Genomic DNA, 22,702 nt, shown 5'->3' with positions numbered 1-22,702 from the left:
CTGTATCTCTCTCTCTCTCTGGTTGTGCAAGGACTTGGAAAAAAAGGAATGGTACAACGATGAGTTGCATATGAGTTTCCATCCGGGCAGAGGTAAGAGTGGAGGCATACTCTTCATGTTTGATTTTGCTCCAAAAAAATTCATATAGCGTGTGCAAGATTCATTTTTACCTTTGCGTACAACGTGTTTGACTAAAATCCTACATAAAAGTAATGGATGTAAGATCTATATTCCATCTAGCTAGCTATTCGTAGTTTTGCAATTAAGGTGGGCATGGATGTTTCCTTTTGTGTATGTATACATCTTGTGTTCCCTTTTAGGTGTGCATCTCTTCCTAACCGGTTATATCCTGTTCGTGCTAGGATTTGTAGTGTATTCATGATGTACTCCTCTCCCAACTTTGCTACTGCTGCAAAAATATCATCTTGCTTTGCACAGAACAGTGGAAAATCTGATTGGGTGAGTGTGCTTGTGTATGTAAACCAAAGGTATTCACCTTTTTTTGTCGATGCCTTTCCCATGGTTTCTTTGCCTTTCGTTTTGTACCTTGACGTGGTTTATAATGGCTTTGCAATCCAAATTTGTAGGTTCTCACCTTGCTGGGATTGCCACGTTGGTTGGCCGTGGCCGCTCTTGTTGGTCTGGTGTCTGCTTGCGTTCTTGGTGAGTATCAGCTATCTCTGTAACGCTCGGCAGTTGGCCGCGGGTTGTATTAGCGTTTCAGGATTCTTGCCCATGTTATTGGCTTGGTACCTTGAAAAGTTTTTTTATTGTTCGATTTTTCTGGAAAATTGGTATATAGTCTGTTAGCAAGAAACTATCCTGCATACTCATGGTCGTGCAGATTAGCTTGGAACCCCAACTTGATAATTAATGTTTCTCAGTGACCGGTGAATTAGTAATCCCGTGAGAAGAGCAGAGACATTTGTTATTAGTGACGGAAGCATTACATCTTTAATTCCATGTCGTAGGATGTACCACCAGATGTTTATTAAGATGCCACAGTTTTGGATATCATGAAATTTGCTGAATAGCATTGCTTGGTTTGGAGATTAGACATACCTGTTGTATTTTCTATCTTTTCCATATGATGTTTTAAAAGCCAGTGTTGTTTGTTTTAGTTACACCGAGAATTGTTTTATGGTCTTTTCATGTCATGTCTACCTTCTGATATGTTGTTTGACAATGTTGTTTGTTTCAGGCTATCTACTGTTGTGGGTTGGTTGTTCTCCCCGTCTCCAGGTAAATCTCTTTGCCTATTTCAGATCCCCGCATGTTTATCTATTTTCTATATATGTTGAATTTGTTACCTGTTCTATTTAATGGCATGCTAAACCTGATGATTTTCTAGCTTTGTGCATGGTTTGTTATCTTTCTTTGCAATTTAAGTTGCCAATTCTTGCATCAGCAATATGCTTAGGGTTACCTGGAGTATTTACACATGTTTTCGTTCAGGTAGGAAAACCCAAGGATAATCAAGATCCCCTCTAGAGTATTACTAAATCTAATGCTAGAAGAGCTTGGTGTTTCAAAAGCTGAATACCATCTTGAGCTATGCGAAGATAACAATGCCCGCTGTTTAACACCTATACGGCCTCTACCCTACCAGCGGAGGGTGCTCCGGTGTATCTCTTGATGTCTGGAATAAAATTCAATAGTTATTAAATAACTGAAGATTTTGCGTGCATAAAAGCTATCACATATGTTGATCAGGCAACCAATACAATCATCAGGGATTTAAGCTACGACATCATTGTGGAAGAGTGGAAGAAAATTAAAGTTATGCATTGGCAAAAATTTAGCCAGTCGGTAACCGGCGTTTCTACCGTGTGCCCTAATGATAAAAGTCACCTTAATTGGTAAATCTTGGTTTGGTTGCAATCCGAAGGCTGAGCACGTTCTCAGGCCTACGTCTATTGAGCTTACCGGACAACTCAATTGGTGAGATTTCTTCCATCATTTAGCATATTAATAGGTGTAGTTACTACTGGAATTTTCATTTATCTCTGGTGAGAATATCATCAAATTCTGTAACATCCGGGGCTTTCTACACAGTGGGAATAACTGCAGGAGCACTTCCAAAAGTTCTTCAGATATTAAGCTTATCAAGAATAATATCTCTTACTTTCTTGCTTTGTAGTTATGTGTACTGCTTTTATCTTCTGTTTTGTCGGTCCTTTTGGTTGCAGGTAATAGATCATTCCTCTTTCTTCTATAGCATCTATTAGGCACCACATACATCTGCAGCTTGTGGTTCCTAGCAATGGACGACATGTTCCCTCCATGAGCTTGTGATGCTAAGCAGCTGTGGCACCCCATGAAACCAGTGGCGTGGTGGATGCCACCATTGGAACTGCTGCAACACCCCATGAAACCAGTGGCATGGTGGATGCCACCATTGGAACTGCTGCAAGAATTGTTGGTGACTCCCCAAATTTCAGTCTCTAGGTTTGCTCTATTTGATTCTTGCTTGCCTTGATTTAGTGCAGTGTACTGCAGAAGGTGCAAGCAGAAAAATTATCAACGAAATCCCTGGTAGAAGACATGCTGAGCTAGGAGTTTAAGCCGCACCTTTTCTTCTACATAATGACAGTGACGAGGTGAGGTGAGCATCCACCGGCCCTTCTCCACCATGTTGCTAACAAAAGTCCAAGCATGTTGTTCACACTTTTAATATTTAGATTGAGCACAGATGTAGAGGGTCTTGGATTCAACAAGATTCAGGTTTCTGTTTGACTACATTTGTTTTTACACTTACCTATCTAAATTGGTTATTTGATTGAATTTTTGCTGGCTGCTAATTGTTCAATCTACAAATTAATGTAGCACAAGGCTCAGGTGGTCACCACCAATTGTTCTTACTGCTAGCAAAGCTTTTGGCTGCTAACTGAACAGTTTAATTTTTCCATCTCTGAAAGTACAGTCCAGCCTATTCTGAAGTTAGAGTTCTATATTTGCAATCATGTTGTTGTGTGCTTTTTTAAATAAGAAAATAACATACTCATGATATTGTTAGCCATGGGAGTAGACATGCACTTTGAGTTTGAGGGGGAAAAGAATGTGTCAGGAAACATGCATTACATTGTGCTCATGAAATATTTATTATTGCAAATATGGAGCTAGAATAATATGTGTATTACCTTTTTGTCTTATCCCAGCCTCTAGAGTGAGAGGATATTCATGAAAGATTAGAGTGATAGGAAGAGCTCTGGGACTGCAACAAGATAGAAGAGAGGGAGCAGAAAGATCTCAGATACCACAGTTGTGTTGTCCACAGCTCCCGAAGATAAGCCAACATATTGGCACCAGGTTCGGATTTCTGAAGACTGACCTTTTACTCAGTAAAACAGTTCACTTCTTTATTTCCCCATGCCCTTTTTGAGTAATATGCTCTTCTTTTTTGCAGACTATATTTTACTCCTCTGATCCTATAGAGGTGACACATGATCAGATTATAGAAGGCTCTGTGATGATCTCCCCAAGCGAGGAGAATCCACATTGTTTGAATATTCATTGCAGTGCTCGTAAGTTTCTGTCTCGTGTCTATGACTATTCTTGTGTCTCTGAGATATGGAGGTAAAGCTTCATCACCTAACCGTGTGTTCTTCTATATTCTGGGATGCCCTTCTTATGTTTAATTTGCATTTGCAGTCATAATATTTTCCGTTGTTGCAGGTGTACATGTAAGTCTTTTTTTTTTGCGGGGAAAAAGAGATTTTATTAACTTATAGGAATGTTACAATCTTTGATTACACAGTCCTGAGTGTCAGGTGGAACACTTCCAAGCCAGAACTGAGTCCTACCAGAAGTTCTTCCAAGATGGGCGAGGCTATGGCTGGCACCATTTTGGCTTCTATCAACTTTCTTAACCAGAACATCTCTTTCTCCTATACTATGCTTGATACTAGCTACCAGGTGCACTAGGGCAGACCGATCCTTCTCCTTTGTGTTAATCATAGCGATGGCCATAGAGCAGTCCATTTCAACAATTATGGGTTCAGTCGACCAGCTCAAGGCCAGCTTCAGGCCTTCATCACAAGCTTCTAATTCGGCTTCCAAGGCCGATGCACAAGCCTTTAGTGATCTGCAGTCGGAAAATATGGTCTCTCCTACATGGTTTCTCATGATTGCTCCCGTACCTGCCTGTCCAGAACCTTGGACCCAACTTCCGTCCACATTGAGCTTCATTGTCCCAGGCTCTGGCGGTCTCCATTTCTCCGGTGTCTGAAGCAAACTGCTCTTCTGAAGCAAACTGCTCTTCTTCTCCCATTTCTGCAATTCCCCTGAAAAGTCTATTACTTGTTTTCCTTTGACAACATCTGCCTGAGGGAACTGTTTGAAGGTCAACAAAGTTTCCACATAGCCACATAAGAACCTCTTAGAGGTTTCAACCGGGGGGGCTTTCTTGTCGTGTGTAAGCTCATTGTGGACATGCCAACATCGCCACAGGACCATTAGGACCATCAGCCGTTGGTTCTCATTCAGATTCTTCAGGAGCGGGAGTATCCAGTCCTTTCCATCCCTATATAATGCTGCTTGAGATATGACTTTTGATGCGTGCTGTAACCAAGCAAAAGAAGTTGGTCATAAAGAAGTGGAATTTTGATGCGCAATGGGAGAGAAGGTGGCTGGGTCAATGTAACCGTCAAATGGATTAATCCCCTTTTGTGTTGTTTTTTATTGCAAGATCTGGAGCCGAATAGATTTTTGGGGCTATGGTCGTGTTCGGAAATCCTTCTCCTCCAGCCGTCTCTCGCTCCCCATTAGGTACGGCCGCCCTCCAATCTTTTCTTTCAAGTACGGGAGGTCTGGTCAGAGAGAGAAAAGAGTGAAGCGATTCTTGCAGTTTTGGACAGAGAAATATACTGGAGTTATTGTTTTGGTTTTTATTTGGCTAGAAATAAGATTGCTGAATGAAATTTAAAGATATCCACATGGGAAATAGATGGCCCTGTTATGTGAATAGTGTGCTAGAAATATTAATTATGTGTGCATTGTTTGCCGCAGCTTATTACTAGCATACTAGCAGTATAAGGTAGAGGGATCCACATAATCAACATAGAGGTTAAACCGTAAAGGCGTGTTCAGTGAATCATACTAGATAAAATCATTTTTGTATGGTTAAAGTAAAGAATGAAATAGTAGAATATGCTTACTATTTTGCAACTACGGATATTCACCGAAATTACAAATAGAACCGTGTTTACTTTTATGTTGTTCATTGTATGACACAAGACGTGGACGACTTGACAAGGTGTTCCTTATATCTTTGGTTATTTATGCACATATGTTAACCAAGCAAAGAGCTCGCCTAATGCGCGTTGACTATTTCTACAGAACCCCGGTCGCCCTTTTTGCACTCGTAAACTCTTGCCGTTGATTTTTATCTTCTCTTGCTTCGACTATATATATTGGTGCTTTTGGAGTCTATTTGAATGTAGCTGCTGAAGGTTATGCAATTTCACCTTTCCTTTAGCTAGGAAGCTTATCTACATTTATCAAACAATATTTATCATATTTCTTGCCGCTTATTGTTAAGGCCGCGTACTTTTCCTTGCATGATGTTTGTCTGGTTATTACTTAGATGACTCAATCTATCAGAGCAAAGCCACATGCGAGAAAACGGGGCAGAGATGTGGACACCTGGGTTGTTGTCGATGAAACGACCAATGACAAGATGACGCCTCTCTCTCTATGTCCCCTTCTTCTCACAGGCTGCTGTCTCACCTACATGAATGCATTGGACAGATTCTGACTTTTGAGTGTGCCATTTGTGATTTCAGAATTAATGGTGTCCTTTGGTGATTTTCCATGTGCTTGTGTTTTTAAGTAATCCACCCTCTCTAACCGTGCAGGTTTATGTAGAACTACAATCATGTCTACTTACGAAAGAAAAGTTACCACTGCAGAATTTTATGGTAACCAGCCCATGTCCAGTTCTACAACCAAATGGGGATACTATGGTCGCTTGTGTTTAAGAACAGGAACCATACTGAAAAGGTGATTACCTTTGTGGTGAATTTTCACACTAAATATAGATGAATCAGGCTTCGCGAAGAAACTGTGCTGATGTTTTTCTTTTAGTGATTCTCCAGGCAGTTTGGTGGAGGAATGGACACTGTCTCGATGCGGTGCTCCAATCTCGATGAGTGCCATGCTGACGACAACGACACCGACACCGACACCGCCAATGACACCATCATGATCCTTGGTGACACCTGAATACGCGGATGCAGGTAAGAGATCGATCCTTTTTCATGTCCAGTTTAACTGTTCAAGATCCTTTACCCCTCACCCCAACCCCACCCTTGCCCCTGCTCGCTGTTACTGTTTTCTGTTCAAACATATTCATAGATGAGTACAAAGATTTAAGAGGTCATGGTGGTATACTGGTATGTTATATTGAAGTTTTATTACGCAAATACACATAAAACATATTTCTGAATTTCGTGTATACTTGGCCATGCATTTTGAAGGGGATAAGTTGTTGCTGACTTCTCTCATGTTTATTGTTTTTAAGTTTAACCTGTTGTTAACTTCATTAAAATTTAGTAGTCAAAGATAGTCATGGTAACATGATATTTTTTCCCAGATCCACTGATGGTCTCTGTTGTTGACTTACGTTTTTTTTAGATAGAATAACTCGGATTTTCTTTGTTTCGCTGGGACAAAAATTGTAAGCTATTTGAATCTTCACCTTGAGAAGTTGATCTTGATTTTCTTGAATATATTCAACTTCTATTTTTTTGGCAGAGACATTGTTATATTAATTTGGATCGCGTACAAGTACATGTCTACCTGACAATGTTAAAAGGTCAAGTATATTTTCAAAAGTGTTTTCGTACAGAGATTTACCTTGTCGCTGCCTTCCCCAGTGGACTAGCCTTCTAGGAAGTAACTAAGATCTTCTATGCTTTATGGATTGAAATTTGTCGAGCTATAACCACTTAAAGTATGTTGCAAAATAATTTTATGCTCATGTATTCCTATTTTGCTGCTCAGGTCATGTGTTAAGCTACTTCTTCTATTTTGGTTCAAACAAGCTATGCCCAATCATGGTTGATCCACTAAATTGTAATATCAAATGTGACATGTGAGTTACTAATTACGAACTTACTGTTTAGCTAAGACACATATTTAGTATTGTCAAAACTGCTTTTTCCTTGATGTAATAGGATGCATGTCGAGCTGATTGTGTTGGCTTTACAAATGTTTCACAATGAGCTACTTGATTTTTGCTGGAACGACACTCAATTATTTACTCTGCAAATATTTTTTTTCCACTTGTAATTGCTTTTTTCTGTAGAAAAATGATTTTTATTACAGATTAGTAACTCACATTGTGACTTATATTATTGGGCCGAATTGTGATTTAGGTATCACCTACATTATCTCCATTTTATTGCATACTAGAAACTGAAGTGACTGTACTGCATTTTAAACTGTTTGATTCATGTACAAAATATGAAATTCGGGTTGCACATTTTATTCAGCAGCTCATGGCAAGAGTCTGTCTCTTTAATATTTATGAACTAAGTAACTACCTGACATCCTAACTTGAGATTATGTGCATCAACGTGTAATCATGTCTCATTGTTGTTTTAATGATTTCTTTATTAAGAGTGCAGATTCTTACTATTTAGCAAAATCTTCAATTGTTGACAGAGCGAGACTTGAGTGACGCACTTGAGTCTGGAGATGCCACCATCGGTGATTCTTTCCATTGACAAGTGAGGACTAGATCTTTTGCCTTACCTGGTATCTAATAGAGTTATGTGGCAATGGATATCTTCATTTTTTTAGTTGCTAAAGAGCTTTCATTGTGTGCATGCAGTCTCGTGAAACCATTTTACTTTTTTTAACATATAATTATGTGTACAACTTTCGTGACAATTTTGAGGTGGCCTTAATTTACCTCCATCATTGCCAGAGAGCGGCTGCTTGGTCTGCATTATTGGTTCTTTATTTCACTTCAGTTCTGATATATTTGTGGTTGAAATAGTTTGCTGCCTATATTTATAGTCTGAAGTGTTGCAACCATCGACTCAATTAGTAATATGCAATTTTTAATGGTGTATATATACTGAATTTATAGTTTATCATACCCCATTGGGTTGTTGAAACTTTTTGGATGAGGTAATATTTTGAATATATGTGCATGTAAGGTATCCATCCTCCTATTTAATTCTCTAAATGGGTGCAATTTCAAAGACATTTCATGTCGTAATGTGGTGGAGACTCATACGGATAAATTTGTTTTCAGATTGTAATAATAGTTCAAAGCTCAGATGAACATATGTGCATGTAAGGTATCCATCCTCCTATTTAATACGGGGTCGTGCGCCAAGGCGCACATCTAAATCTAGTGTGGATTAGCCTATATATGCCTGCGTCGATTATTGCCGACCCGAGGCTGTAGCAATTTATTTTCCATGTAACAGTACGTTGATTTCAGGTACTTTAAAGTACGGGCAGGCCTGCTAAAAGGTTTTCTTATGAAATGAGCTGTTCACAAGTAGCGTAGGACTAAAAGAGAACCAGACTTAGAGCATCTCCACTCGTTTGCCCTCCCCACGCTGAAATCCGGGGAAATTTACGTTCGGATTGGACGTAAATTTGGCGTGGGGAGGAGTAGTTTCCCAGCCGCGAACTCAGGCGAAGACGGCGATCTAAATTTGAAAAACGGAAACTTGACAAACTACGGCATAAAACGGTCGAATTTAGACTAAATTTAATAATATTTACTATATAGAGGGCGAAGTTCATACATAGAGACCGAATTCGACTATATTTCGAATTCGGCTAGGGGAATATAACTGTAAATATTAAAACACGGCGCTCTACATGCCGAAATGGCGGTAGAACACCGTGTAGTCCATGTCGCCGTCGTCGGAGCCGTCGTCGTCGAACTGCAGCGGCGCCGAAGCCGCCTGGCTGCTGCCTTGGCCGGCGTCTCCCCACCGGCCACTGGTGCGAGGCGGGGACGGCGATGGCTTGTACAGGTCGTCGGAGGAGGATTCGAGGTCGACGACGGGGACGGCCGCGCCGAAAGGAGGAGTCGCAGGCCGGCGGTAGCGAGCGACGTCCTGGAGGAGCCTCGCCTGCCGCTCTGCCTCCTCCTTCTCCCACTGCTCCCTCGACCAGGCGCAGGCCTGGTCGAGCGGCATGGCGTTCTCAGCGGGGACGAGGTCCTGGAGGAACCTCGCGATGACGGCCTCGAGGATGGCGGCGTCCTCGGCGCTTTCGGCCTCCTCCACCTTCACCTTCGCCGGCTTGTGCTTCCGCTCGCCGGAGGTGTCCTGTTCGCGCTTCGGGCGGAGCCATCCTTGTGCCGTCGAGGGCTCGTGGATGACGATGCCGTCGCCGCGCGTGCGGTTGCTCGGCGGGGAAGCCGGCTCCTTTTTCACCGGTGCCAAGGATGGCGCCGACCTGGAGAACGACCTCGACGCCGTGTCGGAAGACGACGAGCTGGCGGCCATGCGCCGTGGCTGCCAGCTGTTTCCCCGGTGGCGGCTGGCCGATGCCCTCGATGGAGGGGGCATCGTGAGCACCGGGGAGTTGCCGCCCTCGATGTGCTCGAGGACGTTGTGGAGCGTCCTATTCGGCGCGCTCCACCAACGCCGGCGACCCGCGGCGTTGTTGCGCGGAGGCGGAGGCGGCGGGCCGTCGTAGGACGCCAGCTCCCGCTCCCACCGCCGGAGGAAGAAGGAGTTCCACCTCGTGTAGTTCTCGGGGTGGTGGCGCGGGTCGGCGCGTTCTTCCTCCGTCATCGCCATCCGAGCCTCCTCGATGGCGGCGTCGAGGGCGTGGCCCTGGGGCGGCGGCGGGATTGGCACGCCGCCAGCACTTAGCCGCCACCCGCCGCCGGGAGGCCTCGTGTCCGGCGGGCAGGGGTACCCCGCCTAGTGGAGGAGGTGCCCCTCCCACGCGTGGAGTGACCGGCGGGGGAAGCCGTTGTTGGCTGCGCCGTCTTCGTCGTTGAACGCCATGGATCGGGAGAGTGGGAGGAGAGTGGAGCAGGGATACGCGTCGCGGCGAGCGGAGCGGCGTATATAGGCGCGGCTGGTGCCGGCGATTAATGCCGCGTGGAATGCGACGCGTCCGCGGCGAGCTGACCGGCGGCATCCTTTACTGCGCGCGGAAGACGATGCGTGCGCGGAAGACGATGCGCGTGTCGCTGACCGGTCGGGGCCACCTCTGCGGCGAAGGCGAAACGAAAGCGCGGGAGAGATTTCTCGGCGTTTCGTACGCTTTCGCTTCGTCCGGAGTCCCCGAGCGCTCCCCGGTAGGCCGGGGTTGGCGTGGGCTCACAGGATGGATGAAAGCCCAAATGCGGCGAAAAACGAGGAACCGGGGGCGCGGCTGGGTCATTTTTCGCCGTCCAGATGAAAAAATGGCACGCCGGGGACCTGTTCGAGGAGACGAGTGGAGATGCTCTTATGATAAGCTCTCGCCGCTCGGCAGCATGGATGTCGGCAAAAAACTTCACATTATTCTGGTTGGTTCTGACCTCATCTTTACACATGGAACTGTACTTGGCTTAAATATTAATTGGTGCACCGATTTTTTAATTTATTGTACTTTCTCTAACTGTCATGCTCTATTTAGGCTTTCATTGCAGCCAGCTCCACTAAATTGCATCATTATGTCATTTCTATATATAATCCTCTCTTCATTTTATTCGTTCTTAGTTAGTCTCTGTATTTATGTATGACATTTGGCTATTCTAGCTTTCCGTTTATAACTGAAAAATCTTTTATAAACATAAGAATATTTCAGTGACACTATACAAAGAGGAGCCTATTGATAGATGAATGATGGAGGAATTGTGATTCACACTCTTACAACCCAGTCCACAACTGGTCGCCTACCTGAGCCCCCTCCCTACCAGCTACACAAGCCACTCGCTCACCCGTGTGGGGCCGTTGCCCCCAACTACCACTATGAATGTAATATTTAGAACAAAAAAGGAGTGTGGAGGTAAAAAAAGATACATTGACTCACAACACACATCTTTTGTATTTCGATAAAAATATAACTGCGCAAACTAAGGCATAGCCTAGTGGTAGGAGTGGCCAGTGGGTGCTGCCTTCCCACCTACCCAAGATTGATTTATACCGCATGAAATTTTGTTGGTGTTCCACCACTCCTCTAAGAATTCACTAGTTATGTAACATAAATTTATCTCAGAACTCATTGGATGGACGTGCCTAATGAGTTATCACATAAAGTTCAGCAAATACCCGGTGTTTTCTTTCTTTTTACTGCCGGAAATTGGATTAGAATTGAAAATAAAAACATACCCCCAACAGAAAATCAAGTCATTCTCACAAAATGAGCTCAAAAAGATGATAATTGACTACAATTCTCTATTTGGTTGCTTTAAATTAGGAGGTTTGCGTGCACTAGTACATAATACATTGTTATATATGGGGGCTTAAACCCTTATTCTGATGGGATAATCACCGGTCAGAATGTGTTTGTTAAAAAGGACTATGTATCGCTGATGACGCAAATTCTGTTAGAGGTAAGTTTCTCCTTTTGTGGGTTTTAGGAGGATCATGTGAACATTAGGTTCTGTTGGGGGCAGGCCGAAGAGGAGATCTCCGATGAACACTTCACTAATGCTTGATTTTTGTTCATTTCTAGTGAATGTTCCAGTAAGTTAGAATATAGTCCGAAATTCCGGTCTAGAAATTTAGATGAATAGTGAATATCAGTTTTTAAATGACTCTTACTCTTATCATGGTACCCTGGAGGCTGCGTGGTGGCCTTTAGTGCGCTGCTGAGAGTATTCCAGCTTGATTCTAACACTTTCATCTAGAACCCTGCTAGCAGTGCAGACCAAACTCCACTGCCTCCACCTACTGAGAAAGCACATCGTACAAATAGATATAATAGACTAGACACAATGGAACAAGGGAAAAATGGCCAACATGAGCAAATTACATGTCAGATTATAGGTTAACAAATGAAATCACTATTTGATGTTTCCCAAGTGTAGGAGATCTATTGTAGTATATTTCTATATATAAAAGGTTGTACAACCCACAAGGAGCTAAATATATTGGTTAGCAAGTTTAACAAGTAAATTAATAAAAGAGGCAAGAGTTTGGTATGTTTGGGTTTATGATTTGAAGATAAGTAAATTGTTGCAAAGTAAATTGCAAGAAAGTAATGGCTTCTTTTAGAGAAATCCCAAGCTCTCTATGCAACAAGAGGACAATCTCGAGTGCATACTTATATATTGAAAACATTCCAGATGGCGGCATATATTTACTTAGCACAAAGATATCTTAAAAAGCATGATAAGCAGCTTGGCAAGTTTTATTCTCATTGGACAGAGCCTAGAATAGGTGCAGCCATATACATGTGCAAGTGCACCCATGATGTCTATGCACTCTTCTATTCTTGTAGACAGTGTTGGGCCTCCAACTGTAGAGGTTTGTAGAACAACAGAAAGTTTCCCTTAAGTGGATCACCCAAGGTTTATCGAACTCAGAGAGGTAGAGGTCAAGGATATCCCTCTCAAACAACCTTCCAATTACGATACAAGAAGTCTCTTCTGTTCCCAACACACCTAATACAAAGATGGTACTAACTAGACACCACAATTTATAAGTATTTCTGTAAATTAAGCTTAAGAAACAAACACGGTGTGCACACTGTCACCTTCACACTGCTGGACAAGGTGTCCCCGGAGATCACATAATAAACCACTTGAGTAGCACAATAGTTGAAAAAAAACATCTACTTATTCAACTAGATTTCAAAGCTCATGATCACATAAAGATCATACATGGAGAGATAGATAGACCACATAGCTACCGATAAATCCCTCAGCCTCGGGGGAGAATTACTCACTCCTCATCACGGGAGTCAGCAACGGCGATGAAGATGGCGGTGGAGTCGATGGAGATGGCTCCGGGGGCAATTTCCGTCCCGGAAGGGTGCCAGAACAAAGACTTCTGTCCCCCGAATCATGTCTGCGATGGCGGCGGAACTACAGAATTTTTCGTGGGCGTAGGCTGGTTGATTTTGGGTTCACGCGTCGGGAGGCTTCTTATAGGCAGAAGGGCGAGGTCGGTGGAGGCTAGGGAGCCCCAAACCACCCCTAGGCGCGGCCAGGGCCTGGCCATGCCTAGGCCTGGTCTGGCCGCTATCTGGACCACTGCCGTCTCTGCTCTGGACTCCGTCTTCGTCCCGGAAAAAATAGGAGGTTTGGTTTTTTTTCGTCAAATTCCGAGAATATTTCATGTACAACTTTTCTGAAATACAAAACAACAGAAAACACGGAACTAGCACTGTGGCATCTTGTCAATAGGTTAGTTCCGGAAAATGCATAAAAGTGTCACGAAGTGTAAACAAAACATACAACAATTGGTCTAAAAAAAGCATGGAGCATCAAAAATTATAGATAAGTTTGCAACGTATCAACCCCTAATGGTTGTACCTAAGGCCATTTTGATGTGCAAACAAACGATTCATCAAGACATAAAAGTCCAACCATTTCTTACAATTCTAAGGTCCCCGATCAGGAAGCCCCCTAATGCAACTCAAAGTCTCAAGACACTTTTTCTGTCATTTTGTCCCTCCCTATGATCCCATAAAGGTCAAGTGACATGTAATTGACATTCACATATTACCTCATATAGAACCACATAAAATTTTAAAACTTGACTAAATACTCACTGCATACTATATAGAAATCATAGGCAATTTATCTTATGCCCTGAGGAACATGGGGAACTATTATCAACGGTGAAACATGGCACAGATCACTAGCATATGGATTACAACACTATCTGAAAGTATAACTTCGCCAAAAAGGTAATGACAAGTTGCCGGGCACCAGCATCCACACAACACTTAAATTATATTCTATGCATGGTTCAATCTAGCAAAAACTATCAGGGGGTGAAGTTGATCTCGACATAGAGATGGTGCTTAAGGTGGTGTTGGTGGAGATGGTGATGGAGAGACTCCCCCTACAACAAGGAGGAGTTGGTGATGATGATGGATTCGATTAGCCTTCTCCAGTGGCCTCAGAGCAGCAGGATCTACCTGCTCCCAGAGTAGGAGAAAACTTCTGGCTTCGCCTCCGCCTCTGTAAATCCGGGGGGAAATATGGCGAAGGTTTTTGTTCAAGGTGGAGGCGTGCATATAAAGAAGGGGCCAAACGGTCCTGGGTGGCACGGCCTACCTCCTGGGCTGCGCTACCTTGTATCATTTGGACCTCGTAGCCCCTCTCTTGTGTGTCTAGTGCCCAGGGTCTTCGTTCCGATGAAAAAAAATACATGTTAATTTTTCCCCAAACTAACTGAAGTTCGAAAAGTCCCTGAAACATCAAAATATGAAAAAAGGTTTTCTGCCTTTTGTAAATTAAAAAGGTATGAATAATTATACAACAATGCAAATAACAATATAAAGTATTCCTATATGTAGCTATTGATATACAAACTGCACGTATCAGTATTACATAACAATAATATTTTAGTTATAGAAGTAACAATAATCATTATATTTTTTGGTTATATGGACATTGCTTTGCAACAACAACTTCTTTCGAATAACATTTTTTCATAAAGAAGCAAATGTTTCCATTCGTCATGTGTGCCTTTCTTATACATTATCACCAAAATTGTCACCACTATGCATGACATATCAAATGAGGAAAGACGTTCATGTTTCCATAACACTTCTAACTTAGTGATGACGTTGGGACTCCAAGTGCAGAGTGTTGTGTCAGCAGAGTATTTTTCCCACAAGGATGACTAGAGGGTTTATATCAAACTCTCGGGGAACTAGATAAAAAGTATTATCTTCTCTCTTCTTCTAGCAATCCTGCAAGTAAAATAAAATCCTTGTGTCCCCAACTCCACCGTGTGGTCAAGCACAAGGTTTCGTGTAAGTAAATAAAACACAATTAAAAATAAAGCTAGTAAAACTAGATGAAATAAAGTAACTAAGTAAAAAATTTATAAAGATGTTGATTGTTTTTGGTGTTTTGGATGAAATAAGAAAAGTAAATATTTTTGCATTTTTGGATTAAAATAGTTTTGCAAGTAGAAAACAAGATAGAAGCAATATAAAGGTGTTTCTTATGATAAAAGTGGATCGAGGCTCATGGGTTCACTTGACTATTCTCTCTTTTTAGTTGTAGTGGACAAATATAGTAATTCATCAATGAGACATGAGGATGCCGAACAATAACATGAGTAACATATGCATTCATATGGGCATCACGTCATAACATAGAGATGATGCAACACATCTCTCTTATACTCCACAAGAAAGAGAAAACTCCATGCAATCTTAAATTAATAATTAACAGAGTATAGCTTTAAGTACTTTGACATGATCTATCAATACATTTTACACATAATACAATCAGATCTCATAGCACAGTATCATAGAATAAGGATCCACAACATAAGTATTACAAATATGGCCATAATCATGTGAGGCGGCTCATATGGCACTAAAAGTATGAAGAACATGAGAGAAATAGATCAAGCTACTTCCACAAACCCGTAGTCCAGGGATGAACTACTCTCCCTTGATCATGGTGATGATGATGAAGACGTTGGAGAAGGTGGAGATCCTTCTGGCGGTGATCCCGGCAGAGTTTCCCCTTCTAATCTTCTCTGATGTCGCCTCTGTTTTCGTGTTTCTGTCTTTTTGCGGCACTCCCCTCCCGAGAACTCTTCGGGGCCATATATATAGTGATTTTTAGGTCAAAACACGTCAGTGGGCAAAAAGATCACGCGATTTGGATGATCGACGGCCGAAAGAGTGCTTTTGGGCCTCGAGCCCTTCCAGGTGAGGTTCCAGTGCCTAGGTTGCTTCTCCCGATGAAAAAATGATGCTCCAAAAATCCTAGGTTAATTTGACTCCCTATAGGTCTCTGAAAGCGAACAATACACACAACAGGGTTTTCCTGTTTTGCGGAGTTACAAAACAAATAAAGGGAAGCATTGGTAAATCCACATAAATCAGTGTAAAACATGGTATTATCATCATATATGTTCAAATATGTGAGAATTCAATATGATAAAGGACAAAGATCATGTATGCATTTTACATGCATCAACATCCCCAAGCTTAACCTATGCTCGTCCCGAGCATGAAGGTGATGAAACTAACAGGAACTATGTATTTTATTATATATAGCTTCTAAATAATCATGGAAAGTATCACAAAGTTCACTCAATAAAGAATGACAATAAGTAATATGAAATCATTAAGTGATAACTCTTACATTCTACAAAGCATGCATAATATAGTAAATAGCATTGTAAGAAACATGAATGATAACTAATATGAATCATAAAGCATGCTTAGGAGAATCCTATAGAATTGTTGGAAGAATTTTTCTCCTCTCTTTTCAGGAATATTTCTTTTGACTTTTAAACACAAGAAAGTAAGGAGGGAATGTATGTGCTAAACCTCCAACAAAATAAAAAGAAGAGAACATAAAACATGGTTTTGAGCTAGGCAATTCATGTCAACAATAATAGTAAGGATGGGGTACCAAGTACCTCATGTATGAAGATATCTTTGTGTCATGAGTTTGACCTCTCGTTTTCTTGAATGCTAAGGACTACACCTCTCGTTTCACAACTTTCGGTTACCAAGACTTTTCAGAATACATGTTTCAACCAAGTATCGCAATGGGGTACCTTCAAGCCACCTGTACAAAGGACCAAAGGAGATGCTTATCTCAACTATAGGCCATCCATACCAGGACAACATGAACAACAGACGTTGAGCATCTTCTATAACTCTCTCTCACTTTTTTCTCATACCCTTTTTTATTTGTTTTCTTATGTTTTTTCCACTCTCTTTTCCACTCTCTTTTTTCACAACTCTTTTTCTCTTACTTTTTTCACTCTTCCTATTGAGGATGCGCGTTGCTGAAACTTTCACCATGATTAAACATGGCTTCGGTTAGCGGCCCATTGCTCTTTTCTAATAATGTATGCAGACTTGCTTAAATAACCTCCATTCATTCCACAAGAGATAGCCATCAACAAAACAAAATAAATGATGATCAATGCAGGGTGAAATACCTCGATAGTGCAATGCTGAAAGACTTCCCCAGTAAACATTGTTATGGTCTAGCTCATCACTCATAATCAGTAAAACCCACAACATGCATAATGGTATTTTCCTTCCACACCTTACTTTCTTATGAGCATTAAATTACACAAAAAGGAAATTTTGAAAAGGTTGGAGGCAAAACACACACATTATACTTACAATAGCAAGTGCTATATAGGTAGGTATGATAGACATTGGATTTGAGTTGAGCTTGGAAACAAGTCTATGCTTGTGTAAGAATTTAAATCTTTTGGCCAGCAAGAGGTCTAAAAGCATGCAATAGTATCCATAGACTATTCATTCATTATCAACAAATGATACTTAAAATTAAACATATATGTATACTAGCAAGAAGTAGCACCTAATAAGGCACATAACAAATCATCACTCAATAGAGCATGTGAAACTAGAAATACCATACACAAAATAAATTTCAGCTTTTAGGCATTCTTCCTTTTCTTTTATAATCATGCAACTTATTTTACTTTGAACAATCAGAGATAAATATTTTGGTCCAAAGAGCTCGTTCATATGTATTATAAACACTCAATATGACAGTCATCTCACTTTAAAACCAAAACTAGACACAAATAAAACAAGGACGCTTCAAGTTTCTGCGAAAATTCTATGTTCTTCAAAAATTGAGTTTAGAGGTGCTCAAACCAGGAGTTTTTCAATGAGTCCAGCGGGGTGTCATGGGCATTCCCAATATTATGATATTGATAATACTTGAATCATCTTAGTGTGATATTCCTCCATTCCCTGTGAAAAAACTTCAACACAAACTTTTCTACCCATTCTTTTCTATGGAGTGACACTAGAGGTACAAAGAAATCATGCTTTCTATTATTTTACTCAAGAATAAAATTATATATTCATAAAACAGAGAGAAAATAATTTTATACTCATTCTAGTATATCAAAAGTTCTAAGTAAAAAATATGTTGATAGTCAAAAGAGTGGATCTAACAAAGTAAGGCAGAATATGTCCAGAATTTTTGCTGCAAAGAACACTGAATTTTTCGCACCACTTAGGCACCTCAGAAAATTTAGCCAATTTACGTGCATATATAGGACGAAAAGTTGCAGCTACTGTGGTTTTATCAAGATTTTAGGAGTTACCAAAAAAATCACAAAAATCATGCACTAAAAAGTGCAGCGCGGGAATCAGAAACTCCATATTATGTTTGCAACTTTAAACATCTAAATAGGTAAAAACTTTATACTTTATTTTAAAATCAGAGATTAAGATAAAATAAAATTAACATGCTACAGCAAGCATGCAAAAATTAAAACCAAATATAAAAACATCCCGGCTTGCCTCCCGTAAAGTGCTTTCTTTATAGCCATATAGTTAGGCTTACTTACTTGATTCAAGTGTCATGAAAATTATGTGGTAGCTTAAATGATGCTACCTCTTTCTTATTTGGAAAGTGCTCCATATACTTCTTGTGTGGGAATTGAAACTTGATATTCTCTTCTTTAGAATCAATGATAACTCCTGTTGTTCTCAGAAAAGGTTTTCCAAGGATTATAGGATCGACTAGAGGTATTTCTCCTCATGTCCATAACAATGAAATCAAAAGGCACATATGTCATATGCAATTCGACCATTACAACATTTACTTTTTCTAAAGCCTTTTTGGTTGAATAATCAGCAAGTAATAAATCAATAGAGCATTTTCCATATTTTTTAGATTAAGCAATTCATATAGCTCTTTTGATATGACAGGAACATTAGATCCTAAATCTATAATGGCATGATGTGTTTCTTTGTCAATATATATTAAAATCTTGATGATCCATGCATCCCCAAGCTTAGGTGGTATCATAGCCTCATTATTGTTTCTCTAGATCTTTTCTTTAATGACATAGTTAGAAATATAGGAACCAAAACCAGCTTGATTAACATTTATAGTGGGATCTTTTGCAAATTTCTCAAGTATAGCAATCAAGTCATGCAAGTTACATTTATCAAGATCCAAGAGTGGTTCCCCAACTTCAATAAGCATTTTAACTTCTACAAAAAAAATTATCATTAGCAAGCATAAGAGTTTCTTTTTCATCCATAGCATTCAAAGTTTCCCAAGATTTCTCTATAACTTATTGTACATACTTAATTGTTTCTTCATGGCAAATTTGTTGTAATATATTTTTGAAAGACACAAATTCATCTTTTAAGAGCTCACTTTATGAATCAAAGCATCTTGCCTTTCAAATTTTTCTATGAATTGTTTATTCAACTTTTTTTTGTGGCAATAAAAGATCTACTGGTGTTTTCTAATTCATTAGAGATACTACCACTAGCATATTGTTGGGCACATAAGGAGGCCGGCCATAATAATAATTATTATTCCATGCCCATTGTTGCGAAAGTTTTTATAAAATTAAGATCCAAATTTTCATTTTTGTTGACAACTAATTCTTGTAAAGGGACATTGTCATTATTTTGTTTGGCTATGTAGGCAAGTATGGCATCAATGTATTAGATACAAGATTTTTTCTTTAATTGAATGCACTTTATTAGTGGGATTAGGTGCTCTTTCAGTATGCCATTGACTATTATGTAACATGATTTCTAATATGGCTTTAGCTTTAGGCATATTTTTACCCATAAAAGCACATCCCGCAACAGAATCTATCATGCTTCTAGACATTATGTTTAACTCATTATAGAAATAGTGTAACATAGTCCATTCATTACTTCCATGTGATGGGAAAGTTCTAAGCATGTTGTTAATTCTTTCCCACACTTTTGCTACATGTTCATTATCATTTTGTCTAAATGAAAAGATGCTATTTTGATTTTGTAAAATCTTAATAGGTGGGTAATAATTTTTAATGAAAGCCTATTTAAGATCATCCCAAGAATTAATACTAGCAGTAGGTAATGACAATAACCATTCTTTAAATTTTCCTCTAAGAGAAAATGGGAATAATTTTAGCTTGACAATATTTTTTCCACATTTTAAACTTTTGCATGTCACAAATTTTGCAGAAATCATGCAAATGCATAGAGGCATCTTCACTAGAACTGCCGCCAAATTGTTCCCTAGTTATAAGATTTAATAACCCAGGACTTACTTCAAAAATTTCAGCAGTTATCTCAGGTGTAGTGTGATACGTCTCCAACGTATCGATAATTTCTTATGTTCCATGCTACTTTATTGATGATACCTACATGTTTTATGCACATTATATGCCATATTTATGCATTTTCTGGAACTAACCTATTAACAAGATGCCGAAGAGCCGATTCTTTGTTTTTTGCTGTTTTTGGTTTCGAAATCCTAGTAAAGAAATATTCTCGGAATTGGACGAAACTTTCGCCCGGGGTCCTATTTTTGCACGAAGCTTCCAGAAGACCGAAGACCTAACGAAGTGGGGCCACGAGGCGGCCAGGAGGGAGGCCGGCGCGGCCCAAGCCCTGGCCGCGCCGACCTACCCCCTGGGCCCCTCGTGTGGCCCCCCGCGTTGACCCTCCGCCTACTTAAAGCTTTCGTCGCGAAACCCCCGATGCCGAGAGCCACGATACGGAAAACCTTACGGAGACGCCGCCGCCGCGAATCCCATCTCGGGGGATTCGGAGATCGCCTCCGGCACCCTGCCGGAGAGGGGATTCATCTCCCGGAGGACTCTACACCGCCATGGTCGCCTCCGGAGTGATGAGTGAGTAGTTCACCCCTGGACCATGGGTCCATAGCAGTAGCTAGATGGTCGTCTTCTCCTTGTTGTGCTTCATTGTTAGATCTTGTGAGCTGCCTAACATGATCAAGATCATCTATATGTAATTCTATATGTTGTGTTTGTCGGGATCCGATGGATAGAGAGTACTATGATTATGGTGATTATCAATCTATTGTTCATGTGTTGTTTATGATCTTGCATGCTCTCCGTTACTAGTAGAGGCTCCGGCCAAGTTTTTACTCTTAACTCCAAGAGGGAGTATTTATGCTCGATAGTGGGTTCATGCCTCCATTGAATGCGGGACGAGTGACGGAAAGTTCTAAGGTTGTGGATGTGCTTGTTGCCACTAGGGATAAAACATTGATGCTATGTCTAAGGATGTAGTTGTTGATTACATTACGCACCATACTTAATGCAATTGTCTCGTTGCTTTGCAACTTAATACTTGGAGGGGTTCGGATGATAACTCTGAAGGTGGACTTTTTAGGCATAGATGCGGTTGGATGGCGGTCTATGTACTTTGTCGTAATGCCCAATTAAATCTCACTATATTTATCATATCATGTATATGCATTGTTATGCCTTTCTCTATTTGTCAATTGCCCGACTGTAATTTGTTCACCCAACATGCTTTATCTTATGGGAGAGACACCTCTAGTGAACTGTGGACCCCGGTCCTATTCTTTACATAGCATACAATCTACTGCAATTGTGTTTACTTGTTTTCTTTGCAAACATCTTCCACTCGATACGTTTAATCCTTTGTTACAGCAAGCCGGTGAGATTGACAACCTCAACTGTTTCGTTGGGGCAAAGTACTTTGGTTGTGTTGTGCGGGTTCCGCGTTGGCGCCGGAATCCCCGGTGTTGCGCCGCATCACATTTCGCGACCATCAACCTTCAACGTGCTTCTTGGCTCCCTCTTGGTTCGATTAAACCTTGGTTTCATACTGAGGGAAACTTGCTTCTATACGCATCATACCTTTCACTTGGGTTTCCCAACGGACGTGTATATCTACGCGCATCAAGCTAAATTTCTGGCGCCGTTGTCGGGGAACTGAAGAAAAGCTACACCACAAAGATTTCTAACTCCCACGTCAACTGCACGCCAGCAAATAAATTTCTGGCGCCGTTGCCGGGGAGATCAAGACACGCTGCAAGGGGAGTCTCCACTTCTCAATCTCTTTACTTTGCTTTTGTCTTGCTTTATTTTATTTACTACTTTGTTTGCTGCACTAAATCAAAACACAAAAAAATTAGTTGCTAGTTTTACTTTATTTACTGTCTTGCTTTCTATATCGAAAACACAAAAAAAATTAGTTACTTGCATTTATTTTATCTAGTTTGTTTTATTTACTGTTGCTAAAATGGCCAACCATGAAAATACTAAATTGTGTGACTTCACAAATGCAAATAATAATGATTTCCTATGCACACCTATTGCTCCACCTGCTACTACGGCAGAATTCTTTGAAATTAAACCCGCTTTACTTGAATTTGGTTATGAGAGAACAATTTTACGGTGCTAGTTACGATGATGCTGCTTGCCCATCTCGAATAATTTTGTTGAACTTTGTGAAATGCAAAAGTATAAAGATGTAGATGGTGATATTATTAAATTGAAAGTGTTTCCTTTCTCATTAAGAGGAAGAGCTAAAGATTGGTTGCTATCTTTGCCTAAGAATAGTATTGATTCATGGACTAAATGCAAGGATGCTTTTATTGGTAGATATTATCCTCCCGCTAAAATTATATCTTTGAGAAGTAGCATAATGAATTTTAAACAATTAGATACTGAACATGTTGCTCAAGCATGGGAGAGAATGAAAACTTTGGTAAAGAATTGCCCAACCCATGGATCGACTACTTGGATGATCATCCAAACCTTCTATGCGGGACTAAATTTTTCTTCGC

The sequence above is a fragment of the Lolium rigidum genome, chromosome 3 (genome assembly GCF_022539505.1).
Source record: "Lolium rigidum isolate FL_2022 chromosome 3, APGP_CSIRO_Lrig_0.1, whole genome shotgun sequence".
NCBI classification, from domain to species: Eukaryota; Viridiplantae; Streptophyta; class Magnoliopsida; order Poales; family Poaceae; genus Lolium; species Lolium rigidum.
Note: the sequence above shows the minus strand (reverse complement) of the source record.